The sequence below is a fragment of the Eurosta solidaginis genome, chromosome 3 (assembly GCF_040869045.1).
Source record: "Eurosta solidaginis isolate ZX-2024a chromosome 3, ASM4086904v1, whole genome shotgun sequence".
Taxonomy (NCBI): domain Eukaryota; kingdom Metazoa; phylum Arthropoda; class Insecta; order Diptera; family Tephritidae; genus Eurosta; species Eurosta solidaginis.
In genome coordinates, this window is record NC_090321.1 from 223,842,011 (window position 1) to 223,862,482 (window position 20,472).

The 20,472-nt window shown below is 35.8% G+C and overlaps 1 protein-coding gene across 6 annotated transcripts in view; it reads left to right on the forward strand.

The window, feature by feature from the left end:
* Ipk1 (Inositol phosphate kinase 1) overlaps positions 1–20,472 on the forward strand; it is a 397,587-nt gene that overhangs the window by 325,382 nt on the left and 51,733 nt on the right. For 4 of the 6 annotated variants that reach the window (XM_067775283.1, XM_067775281.1, XM_067775282.1 and 1 more), the window contains exon 1: positions 17,936–18,099. The exons of 1 other annotated variant lie outside the window; for it this stretch is intronic. The gene's annotated coding sequence lies outside the window, so the exon portion shown is untranslated. Of the gene's footprint in view, positions 1–17,929; positions 18,100–20,472 lie in introns of those variants that run through there. One more of the 6 variants, XM_067775278.1, reaches the window with a different exon arrangement.

Here is a 20,472-nt window from a genome sequence, read left to right on the forward strand (position 1 = left end):
TATGGTGCAACAAAATACAAAGATAAAAGAAAATTTCAAAATGGGCGTAACTCCGCCCTTTTTCATTTAATTCGTCTAGAATACTTTTAATACCATAAATCGAACAAAAATTTACCAATCCTTGTGAAATTTGGTAGGGGCATAGCTTCTATGACGATAACTGTTTTATGTAAAAATGAGCGAAATATTTTTAATAATACTTTTAATTTTAATAATACCCACATCGTACAAACCCATTCTAGAGTCACTCCTGGTCCACCCTTATTGCGATATCTCGAAAAGGCGTCCACCTATAGAACTAAGGCCAACTACGTTTTAAACAATCATTAACACCTTTCGTTTGATGCACATGCCATACAAACACATACCAGGGTTACCCTAAGTTCATTTTGCTAAATGGTGATTTTCCCTTATTTTGTCTCCAAAGCTCTCAGCTGAGTATGTAATGTTCGGTTACACCCGAACTTAGCCTTCCTTACTTGTTAGTATAGAGATAGACAACACGCTTTTGTGAACGTGGGATTGATGACAGCACAAAGCCTAAATATTTTTGAGTTTTCCAGACATTTCTGGCAAAAACTTGTCGGCACCATTTCCATGGTTGGCTGTGTGGAATGTGGAGGAAAAACAATTGAAGAAGCAGCATCATAATACTGCTTGTAAAACATTGCCCACTTAGCTGTCGCTGCTTCTATCGCTAACACTTCCTCTCTTACCAGCAGCACAGATGGCCAAGACAGAATTTATTTTTGTGGCTGCAAGGCAAGTGTTTTACATTGGCTTTGAACTGTGCCACACGTTCTTTTACCGAATGCCTGCTAGCGTATTGTTTAATCCTTTGAAGTGCTTATCAAAGCAGCTGGGGAAATCAAAGGCCAAACACTTTTTGAAATTTTTTCAGGGTTTCTGCATTTCTTTTTATATTTTGCTTGCCTTAAATTTGTTGTTATTTTATGTTATACCATAAAATAGCTTATTTTATTTGCCTTTGATTAAATAACTGGTTTTTGTTTTGTTTTAGAAACAGACTTCCTTTGAGGCTGAAATTTATTTTCCAAGGTTATTTATGCACTTTACGTCACCGGATACAATGCTTTTATTGAGTTTGCCATTTTATTGTTTTCGTAAGCCACACTTTTGCCGTAATTTTTTTTCCAGTCCCATGTAAATATGCTGCAACAAAAAACCTTAGCTTATCAGAACTTTCTACACACAGCTATGGTTAGCCCGGTCCTTAAATTCCGAACTTCGCTAACGCTAAAATTCCATCACCAGAAATATATGAAACAGTATCAAGTGCCCGGAAAAGTATGCAACATTTAGTACCGTATTGTACCGAATTTAGTGAAATTCCGCTTATTCCAAATCTTTTGCTAGCGTTCGAATCACTAAACTGTTGAATAAATAACTCCAATATTTAATAATGCGAAAATGGTTTTTATCAAAGTACTTCACAATAACACTTATACTTCGCAACTGATAGCTTAAATCAAACTGATTGTCGTGCCTCTACTGTTTCTGCTTTTTATACTCTTCGATTTCCTCGTTCCATACTTCCAGGCGTTTCCAGAATTTACTTAGTTACTGCTATAAAATTATAACTACAGATGCACGTGTATAGTCTCATATGCGTGCGTATATGTGAGTGACACTTCCACAGATAATTTCCTACTTTTTGGAGCATCTCGCATAAAATATATGCATGTGTTTGTGCGTCTCTTCACCGCTGCGTGTACGTACATATGTGTATACATAATGATTGATTCGTTTATGTAGATACAAGTGACTGCCTGCTTTATTGTTGTTGTGGCTTCATTTACTTAGCATCATACTAGCGATGTGAGTATCACTTAGTGCCACTAATATTCGTCACAGTATAATCACGAGGAATAACAGCCTAACCGCTATACGTCAATATAGGATTTAGGCGTTAATATTGTTTTAACAACAATGATACAATGGCAACATTGTTTTTTTATTTTCTAGATAATTTGTAGATATGGCAACAGCTGGATTATGTTTACCCAACAAGCATGGAAAAAATATTTCTCCCGACTCGGAGAAATATACATATATATATGCATTTCCGTATCTGATATTCAACATCATGCTCCAATTATTCTTAAGCCATATAGTTATCAAGTTGATACCCAACTTCATTCTTCAATCACTATCCATCCTTTGAGAAATTTTGTAAAATTTTTAGTTATCGAGTTGATCTCCAATATCATTCTCAAAGTATTCTCCAACATATGAGAGATTTTGGGAAATGTGTAGTTCTCAAATGAATATCCATCACGTTTCTCCAGTTGATATCCTACATTGGATTTCGAGATGAGGTGAAGTTGAAAATGAAATATCCAAGGAGGTAACACTAAAACCTGCAGCTGTATATTGTAGGAAATAAACACATGGTTGATAGCAGTCATGAAGCGTAATTAGTCAAAAATAAATTATATATATTTTATTTTATTTTCGTGAAAATACTGTAATATAGAATCGTAAATTTGAGGGCGGTTAGAGAACCACATGTTGGGAATAATATTGTTACGAATATTAGCAACACTAAGGGGTATTGCCATCTCTAAGCCGATGATAAACAGCGATTTGTATGCACATCAATAATTCAATCAATATGTCTACACATATGTCCATACGAGCAGTGGAGAAGCAACGCATAGACACATGCATATATCTTATCTCAGGTGCTCACAAGAGAGGGCAATAATTTGTGCAAGTATTACTCGCGCGCATATGAGAAGCTATAAACGTAGTTGTGGCTGGTGATTTTGTAGCTGATAACTAACTAGTAAGTTCTGGAATGGAAAAGCCTAGAAGTATGCAACGAGAAATCAAAAAGTATAAAAGGCCGCGACAGTAGAGGCGCAAAATCTGTTTCGTTTAAGCTATCAATCAGTTTGAGTTACGCAAGTTATCAATCAGCGAAATATAAGTGTTATTTTGAAGTACTTTAATAAAGGCCATTTTGGAATATTGAAGAGTGGAGTTATTTATTCAACAGTTTAGTGATTCGAACTTAGCAGAAGGTTGCAAATAAGAGTATTTGCAGTAAATTCGTTACAATATTTTTTCAACTTAAGTAATACGTAGCAGTTTTTCTTTATAAAATATTTCCTCTTTTGCTGAGTACGCTATGATTCTCGAATTGAACCACTGTTTCGAAACGACTCTTGAGATTTTAGAAGTATGCCTAGTTATCAACATGAGCTCCAGTGGTATTCAAGCCCAACTGCTTTTTGGGTATATTCGACGCATATTCGAAGTCCGTGTACACAAATTAAAAAGTAACACGGCGCAAATTGGAAGAGAAGTTCGGCCTGAATTTACTCTGGAGGTATATGCCTTGTATTTTTTTTTTTTATTTTGTGAATAATATGCGACCACAATGAAGTTGTGATAAAAACTTTAAATTTAAAGTGCAGTCATTGACAAAAGTATAAAAGAAACAAAAACAATCTTGAGTCGATGCAAATAATTTCCACTCAATTAACGACAAAATTAAAAATAGCCACAAATATGCAAAAAAAAACAAAGATATAAAAGTTAATGCAAAACAAATGAAAGTAGAACGAAACTGCAAAACTACTTCGACAATGATGCGACTGTCACACTTCACTGGAGCAAGATATGGAAGATGCAACAGTAGAAATGCAAGCAAATATTAAAGGGTGAACAGATAGTAAGACTAATGTTGGTTGCTTTTCAGAAAATAATGTCGCCCTGTTGGTTCTCCTCAGCTCTTTCGTAAGTTCATCTGTTCCTTTAACGCACGAGTTCTTACTAAATAAGAAAGGGGATACTACTACCAATAGGTTCGGCCATTTTGCAAACCCCTGGCGACCTTGTTCAAAAGCTTGAGTCTAAGAACTCAATATGATGGTGAAATTTTTTCTAAGATGGCCTGTACTTACGGGAGTAATAGATTGTTTAGTAGATACCACTGCCAATGTCATTATACTTGGAGCCATAAGAGATGGATGAGGACATTTGAGCTTAAGTATAGTTCACAATTCATTCGTGACAAAATAAGAGTATAATGGAATTTTTTTTTAAAGACACTGTCAGTAAAACATAATATATTTGGCGAAAGGGCTTGGGAAGGCTGGTATTGACAAATTCGATATTCTTACCGGATATATTGGAATTTTCCGTGCAACGCTATAGAAAAGGTGTTGAACATAATTTCAACAGCCTTTGCCGATGAGGGAAGTGCAGATTCCGGTTTACCGCGGTGCTCTGGTAGACATGTAGAGTACCCTGTTTCTTTCGAGTGCCAGCTACCAAACCATGATGTAGAAAAAGTTGAGTTTTACAAACGCGGCGTATGGTGATTGCATTACGTTTAGCTTTACAAGGATTAAAAGGAATTTAAAGTCTTCCAGGATCTGCTCTCGATGATGCAGTTGAACTTACTGTACACGTATATGCCGAGATATTCAATATCTAGTTTCAACATGTTCATGTTATCATGTTTCAACGTCAGTTCAGTACAGCGGCAGGTCAAAGATAGTATTTCGAAGCGCCCGGGGATAGGACCACCTCAGTCTTCGCGGAATCGATTTCGATAGTATTTTACAGTTGGATGACTATCTTGTATTTTTATTGAAAACATCTCATCGATTTTCGCGTTGACTTGGCAACCAGGCCTTTCTAGTTTCATTAGTAATGTGCTAAAAGTTAGCTTCCACATTAGAGAGGTTTATACACATCCTCGCCCTATACATGTAAGCCATGTTAAAGAGGAGTGTCTCTAAGGATTGAAAAGTTTATCCTTCTCGTTTTGAATTGTTTCAGAAATTCCACAAGTAGCATATCCAACCCCAAATTCAGTAAGGAATGGATTATGGTCTTGGCAGCTCCTCCTATTTCCAAAAAGCGCTGACTTAAATCAAAGGAAACCCTCCACGCCAATTAACCGACCTACCTGATCGGGAGATTCAATGAGGTCATATCAAACAATTCCACAGTTCGTCGGACTAGTACGTTAATGCCGCTAATTCCGGAATGTGTCGGATAAATATCCTGCAAAGGACCATCAACACAGACAAAACCCCCAAAAACCTTAGAACACTTCCCTTTTCGCTACAAGAAGAAGAAGAAAAAGGATAAAAAAAAATAAATGTAAGAGGAGATAGCCTCCGAAGAGTTTTTTGACCGAGCTTCTCTTCCAATTTGCGTCGTGCTCCTTTTAGTTTTTCCTACAAATTGGCGGGACGGGACCTACTTGTTTAAAGCCGACTCCTAACGGCATCTTCAAGGCAGATGAGTTTTCACTGAGAAGCTTTCCATGGCAGGAATACACTCGGAGTGCTTGCTAAATACTTTCGAGGGGGACCCCGCTTAGAAAAACTTTCTTCTAATTGAAAAAAAACGTGTTTCTAAAATTTTGATCTTGCTTTGCCCGGGCCGTGAACCCAGGATGTTCGGTGTGGCAGGCGGAGCACGTTACCATCACACCACGGCGGCCGACAAAAAATAAAAAGGATAGCCTCCGTTAATTCCTAAATGAATTTCTATAAATCTTAGTAAGCCGCATTAGTTCCTCGTTTGTCTAGGTTATAAAATGAAAAGAGTGGGACGCATGTTCAAACTCTAACTTGCAAGTGTTGCCCCTATCACTCGCAAGACCGGCGACAACGTCTTCGACAACAATAGACGACGTAGCACATAAACAGTTACAGATATCGATAAACATACGAACACCAAAGAGCGCCAGCACTCTGTACTCTGCAGTTTTATAGTATTATCAGTGCATCTTACTTCCGTTGCTTTCCCTTGTACTTTTGTATGCGTATCCGTTTGGAGAAGTGTGTACTCTTGCCACTTGCTATCTTCACGCTCGACTCCGCATGTGTGTATATGCTTATGTTGTGTGTTTGTGTTTACATTTCATGCTTCGTTTCGGATTGCAAATACACAGAGATTTTCAAGCATACTTGCAGGCGCACAAACTATTTACGTTTATTTGTATTGGTTGTATAGGTGTAAAGTGTGTGTGCATTTGGGTATTAAGCACGTTGCAATTTAAATGCAACGTTAAATTTGAAATTGAAATGAAATTGTTCGAATACGTCAACAACAACAACAAAAAAAGCAGCAGTATCACAAAATTCTTTCGGATTTATAGTATGTTCGTCCCTCTGTTTATCATCTTTCCTAATACTAACACTTAAAGAGTTCATCGAGCGTCTGTTAGTAAGCAGTGGGAAATCGACGTTGACAAAGAACTTTCGATTAATTCTGATTGCCTGCACTCGAGGTGACACTTGCCATTTACAAGTAAACGTCTAAGAAAAGTGCAAATCACTTTATACGGCAGAGTATTGCCGCAAAAAGAATGGCAACAAGAAAAGTGCGCTTTTATACAAGGTTGACAACGATTGTGGATGGGTTAATACGACTCTAAAAGGTTATTTCTGGAATTCGATTCATAGGGTTAAGTTAAGTTGAAGGTGAAGGCTAAACATTGCATAATATTAAGGTATGTACATATACATATGTGTAAGTAAATGCTGTTGTCGTCGGAAAAGCATTTTCGAAAAATTTAATATATGTACATACATATACATATTTATACGTACATACTTTGCTCACAATTTGATATTACATAGCGAGTCCTAATACGAGAAACCGTTGATAAGACTCCCGAAAAAAAATCGTTACGGGTAAACTTTTTTTCGACTTCAAAGCAGCTTTTGACTGCACGAAAAGGAAGAAAAGGAGTTGATTGTATGCCACTATAGTGTTTATTTTTTATTATTAACTTTGTATTTTATACTTTACATTTTGAATATTTTGTCATCGAGTTAGTTTCTAAAAATGAAAATTTTTGATTAATAAAATTTTAAACATCAAATAAATGAAAAAAATTTTTTTAAAAAATAAATATTTGGTTAAACACCAAATATGTATATTGGCGATCCTCAGTTGAACCAATTAAATCGCAATAAATTCAAAAACAATATATTTTATTTTTTTGACAAAAGTGGTGTAGTTCTTCCGCGCAACCAATTTTTCCCATCTAGCTGAAAGTAGCTACTAAAAGAAGCTCTTACGAAGTTTCAATATATCTTCAACCGTCGCCTTGTCAATATTAAATGCAAAACTGAAAATATAAAAGACACGTTTGGGTCAAGTCATCATGAATTGCTAAACAGAATTTAAAATATCTGAAGAAAAATGAAGACAGCCCAGTGTAGCTCGTGAACTAGAACATTTAATACATGAGCGAAATGAATAGCTAAACCGAACTTTCGCGCTTAATTATATGTATATATATATACAATAGCTCATAACAAAAGTTAAAAAAAACCTGTTAAATTAATTGTGATAAAACTTTAGAAGACAACCAATAAAGGATGTACCATTGTCGCAGAGTGTTTAACAGTACACCTGATTTTGTTAAAAGTAAGCTTTGTAACCAGACAAACAGTTATTTATATACTCATCAAAACGTGTGCTAAACTTAATTTTTTATAACGTGACATAGACAATAGCAAAATTAAATCGCACCAGCAAAGAAAAATAATCGTATAATAAAATTATTCCTTAAATTTACCTAAAATTCCGACATAAAAACATTTCCACATAAACAAATAAACTAAAATAAAAGTTTATCATCTAAACAAAATTAATCTTAAGAGATAACAATACAAAGATAATAAAAAATCAACAAAAAAAGAAATTTTTAAAAATTGAACAGAAACCAAAAATCATAGTGCAGATTTAAAAGACAAAACTGAAACGTCATCCACAAACAAAATAATTTCCTTATCTCCAGATATTTCCGTCATTCACTGCTGTATTTTTAAATCAATTTTCACCATAATGTAATGATAGAAGGTGGCGGAAGATTTGGCAGCTGTCATATCGAACGCCCTTAGCTCTAGTGAGCTCCAGGTTGTATTTTGGAAGTACAAGAGAATGGGGGCATAAAAGAACGCCCCTTTTTGAAATGGTACTTAAATTCCTACTTTTTCAATAATGATAAAATACAGAAAGGAGTGTATTTGGATTGATTTTTGCGCAATTTAATCATAAAAGTTATGAAATGAGGATTGTTTTTTTTTAATTTTGAAACGTTTGCAGCTTATAAATTTCTTTTGAACGCATCAATTTTGCTGGTAATATTCTAGAAAAGGGGTCGAATGCTAATAAACGACAAAAAATGCCAGCAGAGGTGTCAAAAGACATATTTTTACCTCGGTATCAATAACCTGAAAAGTTCCACTAATGCATCCGGCAAAGGACCATCAACATCGATAACACTCCCCAAGGTCTTCGGGGAGTGTCCTTATCGCTACAACAACAACAACATGAGGTCGAAAATTCCTTTTGGCAGAGTAGATGTGAGATCCAAGTGGAGAAATCATCAACTGTATGTTACGTGGAAAACGAGGTCATTGTCGATTGTTGGACCTACAAGAATGCGCACGTCCGCACTGCTGATATGCCTGACGTCGATCACGATGGGTCCCCTTTGATTTTGTCTTCTGTGGTTAAAGTAGCTTGGTGGCTCTCTTTTTGCTAGAACCTTGTATATCAGATGACGACATCTCGAATTGTGGTGAAGTGGATAAACTTTCCCTGCCCAAATGGGCGTTAAGGATTGCTAAGAACAATTTAGAGGTAGACAGGGGAGAGACGGATAAATATTTTTCACGGAATTGGGGGTCGGATGATCATGGAGGTTCTACGTATTCGTATCAATTGCTCTTGGGATGGTCGGGTTAGTTGCTTAATGGTGCCAGAACGTATCGCCAATACCTTGCAAAGGACCTTTAATGTCGGAAAACTCCTCCAAAAATTACTAGTCGCTTAACGAAGAAGAACTAAAATTAGTGAAATACCTTACAATATGAAAATACTGTTTGAGAACTAACACTTATAACATCCACTACATCAACATAAGGTACTGCAGCTGTTTTGCTGCACTCTTACTCCTCGCTATTTCTGAATCTGTAATGATTTGTCTAAATTTCTCCGATATTTTTGGACGAGTTTTAACTGTTGTGAGCTAAAGTATAGAATTCCCGTGAAATCTACAAGGAAAGCTGCAAAAATATATTTAAAACATTAATCATCGATTTTATATTAATATTGCAACATCTTACCATCATTTAATGCAGAAAATATGCGAGTTTGAATAATTTTGTTTAAATAAACAAAATTATTAAATAAGAATTGTCACACGTTCTAATCATAAAAAGTCAACACAAAACAGAACTTGGGAAAAAAAGTGATGCCGTTGTATATTTTTCAGAAAAAAAAAGATTTGTATAGTTTTACATACATATTTTCCTCTAAATAAAAAAGGAGTTTTGTAAAGCGACCACATTCTTATTTCTAAGGGCGTTCAAGATGGCGGCGTTAGAGCGAGAAGCTGCTTACATCCGCCACCTTCTATAATTCCATCATGAATTTTCACATTCTATTTCACTTATTGAGCAACAAAATTATAAATGCCATTGCAAAACAACAAAGTCATTGTATAGATAGCAACACGATGTATTTAATTGTCATCACGTCAAAAAACGCAATTGATTCGCTTAAAATCTTTACAATCATCAATCAACTACTTATTAATTTTAATATTTTTTTATTAAATTTAATTTTATGTAAGTATAATTTTTATTTTAATATTAAATTAAAAATTTTCCAATTATAATTTAAATTAAAATTTTAAACCTTTTAAACTTTCAAATTTATTTTGAGATTATTTTTATATTTTAACAATTTTAATATAAATTATTTGAGTTTACTTATTTTTATATAAAACTAATTATTTTATTTAAATTGTTAATTCCCTTTCCAAAAGAATTCTTAAATATTTTCTGATTTTCAAATTTTTCATTTAAATTTGTTTTCATATGGTTCTACGTTTACTAATACGAACTCGTAAATTTACAAATTCGGAAAATTAAAATAAAAACTATACAAATAACACAATGACTCACAATACTACTCAAAATTCTAACATTAATACAACACAAAACAACATCTGTAATATAACACAAGATAACTTTACAAATGTTTCTTCTGCTAAATCTATTAAATTACCACAATTTTGGCAAGAATCTCCAGATGCCTGGTTTTTACTTGATGAAGGACAATTTGAAATTAACAATATAAATGTTTATAATTTAAAATTTCAAAATGTTTTAATTACTCTTCAACGAGATACTATATATAAAATTTTAGACGTTATTAACCCCCCTCCTCTTTTCAATAAATATGATACAATCAAATAAATTTTATGTGAAACATTTTCTCTTAGTGAAGCGAAACGATTAGAACAATTATTTTCAAAAACTGAACTTGGTAATCGTTCCTCATCTGAATTATTCCATTGTAAGTCAAGAATTACTTTTCAAATTATGGATTAGTAAATTGCCACAAGAAATACAAATCCAATTAACTTCTAATAACAATCAAATTAAAGATGACGTAATTATTTTAGCCGACAAACTTTTTGATTTAATCAACAAACCTCATTCTTCCAAATCTCCTATAGTTTCGAGTATAAATAATAATATTTTAGAACAATGCCTTAAAAATTTAACTACGGCTATTTATCAAAATTTAAATAGAATTTCTAATGATATTAATCAACTACAAATCCGTTCAAGATCTAAAGATAGAAATAGATCTAATTCCTGAAACTTTTCAATATCCAGAAATTTTTCAAACAATCGTAATTTTAATTCACAAATATTTGTTAGTATCACAAAAAATTTAAGAATAACGCTCTTAAATATATACCCCCATGCAAGTTTAATCAAAATCATAATTCAAATTCCGAACAAAATTTAAACTGAAACAATCAATTATGACGGTGACGGATAATGGAACTATCATTAAACCTGCTCGTCGCCTATTCAAATTTGATAACTTAATTTCCTTATCGATACCGGCGCAGTTGTATCAGTTATTCCTTTTTCTAAATTTAAAATTTATAAAAGAAATTCCGATCTTACTTTGACTGCAGCAAACGGTTCTTCAATTGAAACTTTCGGTACAAAACTACTTAAAATTGATTTATGTTTAAGAAGAGATTTTGAACTTCCATTTATTATTGCGAACATTGATACACCCATGTTAGGAGCAAACTTTTTAGAAAAATTCGGTATTATTGTCAATATAAAAAATAAAGAAATAATGGATTCTACTACAAAAATTAAAGTTGCTGGATCTTATGGCTTTTCTGAAACCACAACAGCTTTCGAAAATGTTAAAAAACTTTTTACTAAAAATACTTTACTTACACATTTCGACAAAAATGGTACTTTATCATTAGCAGTAGATGCATCAAATGTTGCTATTGTAGCAGTTCTTCAACAAACTAGCAATAATATACTAGAACCTTTAGCTTATTTTTCAAGAAAATTAACTACAACAGAAACTAAATATTTAACATTTGATCGTGAACTTTTGGCAATTTATAATTCAATTAAAAATTTTAAACATTTTCTTGAAGGTAGAACTTTAACAATTTATACTGGTCATAAACCTTTAATTCCGTGGTGTGATGGTAGCGTGCTCCGCCTAACACACCGTATGCCCTGGGTTCAACTTCCGGGCAAAGCAACATCAAAATTTTAGAAATAAAATTTTTCAATTAGAAGAAAATTTTTCTAAGCGGGGTCGCCCCTCGGCAGTGTCTGGCAAGCGCTCCGATTGTATTTCTGCCATGAAAAGCTCTCAGTGAAAACTCATCTGCCTTGCAGATGCCGTTCGGAGTCGGCATAAAACATGTAGGTCCCGTCCGGAGCACGACGCAAATTGGAAGAGAAGCTCGGCCTTAGATCTCTTCGGAGGTTATCGCGCCTTACATTTATTTATTTATTTAAATTCTAAAGTAGATAGATCTCCTCGTCAACTATGTCATCTTGAAAATATTGCTCAATTTACAAATGATATTCAATATATACGTTGAAAAGACAACATAGTTGTCGACACACTTTCCCTTATTCCAGAAATAAATGCAATTTAAACTCAAGATATAAATTTAGAAACTTTATATAAAGAATATCAAACTGATACATTTTTAGAAAAAACCATTTCTGATCAAAATTCTAAAAATAATTTAAAAGAAATTCATATTCCAATTATTAATTTAAACATATGGTGTGATATTTCTCTACAACCTTTTCGACCTTATGTTCCTCATTCTATGAGAAGAATTATATTTGACAAAATTCACTCATTATCTCATCCGAGTATAAGAACAACTAGAAAATTAATTCAAAATAAATATTATTGGCCTAACGTGCGTAAAAAAATTAACGATTGGATTTCATCTTGCATCAATTTTCAAAAGTCCAAAATTTCAAGACATACTAAATCTCCTATTCAAAAAATTCAAATACCATCAGGTCGTTTTGAACATATTCATATGGATATTGTTGGACCTCTTCCAGTTTCAAATGAAAATTGTTATATTTTAACAATTATTGATAGATTTTCACGTTGGCTTGAAGCTTATCCACTTAACGACATTTCAACAAATAGTATAGTAAAAATTTTTATTCAAAATTATATACCACGAATTGGTATACCATTAAATATTACAGTAGATCAAGGTTCACAATTCACATCAAAATTTTTTACTGAATTAACTAAAATTTTAGGTTCTCATAAAATTCATACATCTCCTTACCATCCCCAAGCAAATGGCATGATAGAGAGATTTCATCGAACTTTAAAAGCAGCAATTATAGCATCAAACGACTCGGTTCATTGGTCTGACATTTTACCATTCATTCTACTTGGTTTACGAACTTCTATTAAAGAAGATTTAAAATGTTCATCTGCTGAACTTGTTTATGGCCAAACACTTAGAATACCTGGTGAATTAATTGTTTTAAATAGTAATAAAGAACATGATTTTACTAATGACGCTCTTCAAAAAATAAGAGAATATTTTTCGCTTGTTCGTTCTAAAGTTTTTCATCATAACAAAGAAAACTTTTTCGTTCCTAAAAAATAAGAAAATTGTGAGTATGTTTTTGTTAAAGTTCTTCGTAAATCTAATTTAGAATCACCTTATGAAGGACCTTTTAAAGTTATTTCTAAGAAACCTAAAACATTAATAATTCAATACAAAAATACTATTAAAATTTTTTCGATTGATTTACTTAAACCAGCAAATATACTTATTAACACTAATTTAAATACAAATACAAATACATTAAACAACAAAAAACAAAAAAAGGTTACATTTAATATTAATTAATAATTTGCTTGTTTTAAATTTTCTTGAAAGGGGGAGTACATATAGTGTTTATTATTTATTATTAAATTATTAACTTTGTATTTTATACTTTACATTTTGAATATTTTGTTATCGAATTAGTTTTTAAAAATGAAAATTTTGGTGATACCAAAATGATAATTTTTGGTTAATAAAATTTTAAACATCAAATCAATGAAACAATATTTTTTTTTTAAATAAATATTTGTTTAACCACCAAAGCCACAATATCTGATTTCTAGTTAACTGAAAAGCTAACAAGGATTTAACAAAAGACGTTGAGCAACACCCGGCCAAATAAGGTTTCACAAAAGGTGACTACGACGAAGTACTTGCTGTCATCAAAGAAACAATCGGATTATTCGCACTTTCGCAGCCACGTCACTGTTAGCGGCTATAAATATGAGACGGGGAATGACTTTGTTTGTCTGGGAACCAGCAAAGTTAACTTAGATGTCAAATGAAGAATATGCCACGCTCTTCAATGCATGGGCGGGGGCGAGAGGAGTCGTAGACGGTGTCAATCACAGCACCGGAAGGAGTTACCATTGTTTGTTGTGGCGATGACTGCACGATAATGGTAACAGGTCCTGGATCTTTCATGAGCTATGCTATTAAATAAAGTATGTCGGAAATATTGGTCATCCACGTCGATGGTGTTATGCTACCATTCAAAAATATTGGGTGTGATCGAAAATAATTTGCATGTAGTCGCAAAGCTTGATGGTGAATGAGGACAAAACGAAGTACCTGCTGTCATCGAGCAAAGAGTCAGCGCATATGCGCCTTGGCAACCACGCTACTGTTGGCAGCTATAATTTCGAAATAGTAAAAGACTTCGTTTATTTGGGAACCAGCATCAACACTAGCAACAACATCAGCACTGAAATCCAGCGAAGAATCAATCTTGCCAATAAATTCTACTTTGGACTAGGTAGGCAATTGAAAAGTAAAGTCCTCTCTCGGCGAACGAAAATCATACTCCACTATAAGTCACTTATCGTACCCATCCTGCTATATGGGGCAGAAGCATGAACCATGACAACAGCAGATGAAGCGGCTTTGGGAGTGTTCGAGAGAAAAGTTCTTCGAAAGATGTATGAACCTCTACGCGTTGGCGATGGCGAATACCGAAGAAGATTTAATGATAAGCTGTGCGAGCTCATAATAGTCCAGCAATTTGAAACGCAGCGGCTGCGCTGGCTAGGCCATGTTATGCGAATGAATGATGATGCTCCGGCCAAGAAAGTGTTTCTATCGGAACCCGCCTATGGAAGCAGAGGTAGAGGGTGACCACCACTCCGTTGGAAGGACCAGGTGGAAAACGATTTAAACTCCCTTGGTGTGACCAATTGGCGCCGGTTGGCGGAGCGAAGGAGCGACTGGCGCGCCTTGTTGGACGGCCATAACCGTTTAGACGGTTAAGCGCCAATTAAGTAAGTAAGTCGCAAAGCTGGCAAACCTTTCTTTAAATATCGATGGCCATTCGTGAGAGTACTGATATAAGAAGGAATGAAAATAAGATGGGATGGCTCTTGGAATATTCAAGAAAATTGTGTGCGGAGTTTTATTGTCCTTCCTGTTATGCCAACGGAGTGTATCTAAGGAGCTTTTATGCTGAGAAGTAAGAGCTCAACGCAGACATGATAAGTGCTAAACAAATAAAATCAAAAAGGTTTCACTGGCTATGTCATAAAACTATAGTGAAAAGTAGATGCCCCGCGTCAGAAAGCACCCGTATTTGGAAGCAGCGGGAGAGGAGGACCTCCACAGATTTAGAAGAAAGTTAAGTAAGACACCCTTGGTGATCCCAATGGGCGCCAGTTACTGCGACTGACCTTATCAAGGTTAGATGTCCAAAACTTAAGGTAAATATTTCGATTAAGTGCCTTTGAGCTGGCTGGTTGAATTGGCCGGCTCGTGAGGATCTCACATAGACTGAGTGTGTACATAATGCTACCAGAGATTTGCCCAAGGATTGAGCGTCCAGTTTAAACACTTCGCCAAAGAGTCTAACTACCCTAAATTACCCACCCCTTCCTTGGTTGACCCGTCTCGTAAACTCTCCAAGAACCTACTGTGTCTGTATGGCGGAATTCAGAGGTAGAGGGAATGGACTGCAATTTCTATGCTGTGCACCAATCCGACAGCCTTGACTAATGGACGACGGTAAACTAATGGTAGAATACACTTGCGTAACTCCTGTTCATGTACAACTTTAAATAATTTTTAAGACTTTGGCTGCCTCCTATTCTGTGCGAACTATCTATGGCATGGAACTGGTGAATGCATAAAATTTTTATATGTTCGAAATGAATTATATACGTGGCCCATAGCTTGAGGTTTAATCTTCTTGTCATGGCGATAGGGAGACTTTCCGAAGATTTTTGGTAGTTTTATCGATGTTGCTGGTACGGATATTTGATAAACGGATATTGTCTGGTACGTTCGAGAAAATAGCATCTTAACGTACATACTATCCCGACCATCGCGGAAGTGGTTTGATATGATCATGTTGAACCCTTTAGGTCATCCAACTTTCTTCCGTGCCAAATTTTGGGTTGTTAGAGCCTCATCAGCTTAATAAACAGGATTCGCTAGGGGAAGGTAAGGTTGACAAATGGGTTACATAAGCTATATATGGCTCTGGCAATCCGGTGAATGGGTTGCGCTATACAACCCCTTGAATCACTCTCGAACTTCTACCACAGCCTGAAGGCTATGTATTCAAGAGTTTCTCTTTATGAGATTTATGGCGTTTGCCCAGTAGAATAGCACTCCTTTTGTTTGTCAGAGCAAAACTATTTATGAAAGATATACATAAACCTACGAGTACACTTAGAACAAACTACAGGGCTAAAAACCTATATTTTTGGAAACGTTTGAACATATTATGAAACGTAGACGTGAGACACGAGACGTAACTTTATGGATGCGTATTATACACACATAAGAAATATATATGCTTTGATGTCGAACACATTTATTTAAATGGAGAGCTGCACACGAAGCGTTAGCTGAATGAAAGCGACAACGCATTAAAGCTTCATTTAGCTCACCGTACATCAACAATGGTCGCTAGGCGTATGTATACTTAGAAAAAAGGAAGAACACACCATAGTTAAACTTTTATTGGATTCAAATTTTTGTAATTAGTTAGAAAATAATATTTTAGTTGAAAAAAAATGCATAATAAATATGTATATTTCCAAAGTGAGAAAAACTGTATAAAGCCCAAAAAGCTTGTTTAGATATTATTGAACTCTGAAAAACTTGAAATTGAAACTTGAAATCGATTTTTCACTAATACGGGGTAGTGCAAATATGCCTTTCCTAATTTGGAAGGACACTGGGATGCACACACTTAAGGGCTCATTACTGATAGTTAACATAGACTTGACTTAAGAACTGTCACTTACAGTTCTGTTAAATGAACTTTGCATGTTACTGATTACTCAAAACTTAGCAACACTTAACTTCACTTAGAAGTCGGTTGAATTTGGTTTGCTATGTAAGTTCTAAGTGACATTTACATTTTGAGATGCCATTTGTTTGTTTCCATTTCATTTTGACATTTTGTCATACAAATTGACATTTATTCATTATGCCAGATTTTATGCGCTAAGTGGAGTATACCCTGCAAAAATTGTTGGATTACGTGTTCCATTTTCTTCATGTTGGAGTACTCTAACAATACTCCTTTGCAATGCGTTTGCGGACCACCATCAGCTGATCATTTCTCGTTTTCTAACGACAGTGATCACGGACACGGTGAAGATCGAACAGAGTTGCCAAAAGTAAAATATTGCATGCAAATAACTAATAATAAAATTTTACTTTGGCAACTCTGATAAAATGCAACAGCGCACTGGTTTTATGTATACATACTATAGTATAGAGAAATATTAGTTTCTTTATTCGCGCAAATGCTAAATAACATAAGAATATTCGTAGTATAAAATGTAAAAGTTGTATTGCCCCTCTTCATTTACTTTCATTTTAAATTAAATTCACTTCGATAATTCTTTCCGACACCATTCCTCTTTAGTACTTTGGCATATGATCCTCTGTGGGTGCTCCATGGAGTATTACAGTGAAAGTACTCTCACGTATGTACTCTGTGGAATACTCACAAACAAAGCGAGAGTGGGTTCACCTACTCCTTCCTAGGACATCGGAATGTTAATTAGAGCACATTTTTTGTATGAATACAGATTAGATTTGGAGCAGTCCTATAATCCCAAAGGAGTATTCCTTACATTATTTATAGAGTACTCGCGTTTTTTGAAGGGTAATCGTGGCTAAGTTGCCAAGTTTACGCCAAGTCAAGTCAAGGCTATGCTAAGTATGAATAATGGGCCCTAAAGCCTCACGTACATCCACTTTATAATTGTTGACACATAATCATAGTCAAAATATAATAGGTTTTAAATTTAGTTTCAGCTTTTTTGACAGATAGCTCATAGAAAATTATGTCAAAAATCTGCAAATAAATTTAAAATCTATTTTATTTTGACTATGATTATGCGCCCTTGTTTCTTAAAACGTTTTGCGATAAACCGCTTTGGACGCAATTGTATTTAACTCACCACCTTCAAATTTCACCACAATTCGGCGCCGGCAAACAGCTGTTCAAATGTAAACAAACAATAGCAGCCGCAATAGAAAAAATAAGTTGAAGTGATTTAGCAGTTTATAACGATTGAATTGATTAAGTTTAAGCTGGTGAGTGCATTTAAATTAATAGACATTAATTTGTGAAAAGTGCATTTAGATTAATAATTGTGAAAAGCAAAGGAGTACTGAAGATTGTCTTCAGTCGTTGGGTAAGGTTATGTAAAGTTGCTACTTCAGAAATCGTATATTAAGTTTAAATGTTATTAAGTGGGATATTGCACAAATATTAAGACGTTTGAGGACAACATAGTTAGAACCAGGAAGAAAAATCTCTGAAATATATACATACGAACCTCTTGTTATGACAAGGACGACTGTGTAAGAAACTTTATTTATTAGTTAAAAATGGCAAAGTTCCTTTGACAACGCAGTACTGTTCAATCTTTCTTTCCTAGACATCTTAAACTTTGGAGTAGCGCTTCTGGTATTGCATCAATAATGGCGGATTCAAGGGATCGATAAGCGCAATACAAAGTTGTATAGCTTGAGAGCTTCTGCAACCCAATTCTCAACCTCATCTACGCGAGGGGAATCCTGTTACAAATATGAATATATCACTGGGTGTCTTTGTCGTTAATATAACAACCATTGCAAACACTTTAATGTTTGTTGGTCTCGCAATACCTTCATATTTAAGCTTTTTACAGCTTCGCCCCATCCGATAGGAGCGACCACTCACAAGTTGTCCTCAATATCCACTACAGAAAGTCCAAGGAAACTTCCAGCTTCAACCGCGAGGAGGAAGGGGTTTAGTGACGTTGGTTCCACATTGCAATTGTTAATATTGTTCGTACTATGTAGTGACACGGTATATGAAAGCAAGGCGCTTACCAAGGCAGTCGGTTCAATGTACCGGAGCGACTCGAAATTTTCCCGACCAAGGACTGTCATTTCAGTGTAACCCCATTTAATTTGTTGTGTCCCTCCCACAAATTGTAATCCTCTTGTCAGTGTGTCTCGTTGCTGTTGTTGTTGTTGTTGTTGTTGTAGCAATGCTCGCCCCACCTAATAGCCGCGACCGATCACAAATTGTCATCAATATCCTCTAACGGGAGTCCAAGGAAACTTGCCGTTTCAACAGGGGTGGACCATAAGGAAAGGGGTGTTAGAGGCATTGGTTCCACATTACAATTAAAGAGATGGTTGGTGTCATGTGGGGACACATTGCAAGCAGGGCATACATTTTGTATGTCGGGGTTGATTCTGGATAGGTAAGAGTTTAACCTGTTACAGTATCCAGAACGAAGTTGAGCAAGAGTGGCACGCGTTTCCCTGCGGAGTATGCGTTCCTCTTCTGCGAGTTCTGGATATTTTTCTTCAAGTACTGGATTCACCGGGCAATTCCCGACATAAAGGTCCGACGCCTGTCTATGGAGTTCACCAAGGACCTGCTTGTGTTTTTCCGCTTCATACGGCTGGGTTCTCAGGTGCCGTATTTCCTCAAAATGCTTACGGAGATGACTCCTTAGGCCCCTAGGCGGTGCTGGTTCGTCAATCAGATGTCTGTTGGGATGCCCAGGTTTCTGGGTATTCAACAGAAACTGTTTGGTCAGCATCTCATTTCTCTCCCTGATGGGGAGTATTCTCGCCTCATTATGCAGATGGTGTTCTGGGGACATAAGAAGACAGCCCGTGGCGATTCTGAGAGCAGTATTTTGGCAGGCCTGTAGTTTCTTCCAGTGGGTGGTTTTTAGGCTTGGCGACCATATGGGTGACGCGTAGCACGTAATCGGCTGGCTAATTGCTTTGTATGGTGTCAAGAGCGTTTCTTTATCTTTTCCCCAGGTACTGCCAGCAAGGGATTTGAGGATTTTATTACGGCTCTGAATTCTTGGAACAATTGCGGTTGCGTGCGCACCAAAATGTAGATCCTGATCAAACGTCACACCCAAGATTTTGGGGTGTAGGACAGTCGGTAGCGTAGTGCCATCGACGTGGATGTTCAATATGGTCGACATTTGGGGCGTCCATGTTGTAAATAAGGTCGCGGAAGATTTAGTCGGTGACAATGCCAGGTCTCGCGAGGCGAAAAAACTGGAGAGATCAGGGAGATAGCCGTTTATTTTATTGCATAGCTCATCGATCTTTGGGCCTGGGCCTGTGGCCATTATTGTGCAGTCATCGGCGTAGGAAACGATTGTGACTCCTTCCGGTGGTGAAGGTAGCTTAGATATGTAGAAATTAAACAAAAGCGGGGATAGGACACCACCCTGTAGCACCCCTTGTTTAATTCTCCTTTGTTTTGATGTTTCGTTTCTGAACTGCACCGATGCCTGCCGACCACCCAGATAATTTGCGGTCCACCTTTTAAGACATGGGGAAGGGTGGACCCTTCCAGGTCTTGCAGTAACGAGCCATAGTTGACCGTATCAAAAGCTTTTGATAGGTCTAACGCTACGAGTACTGTTCTATGGTGGGGATATTGATTCAAACCGCAATTTATCTGGGTGCTAATGACATTTAGCGCGGAGGTAGTGCTATGGAGTTTTCTGAAGCCCTGCTGATGAGGGGCTAGCTGCAAA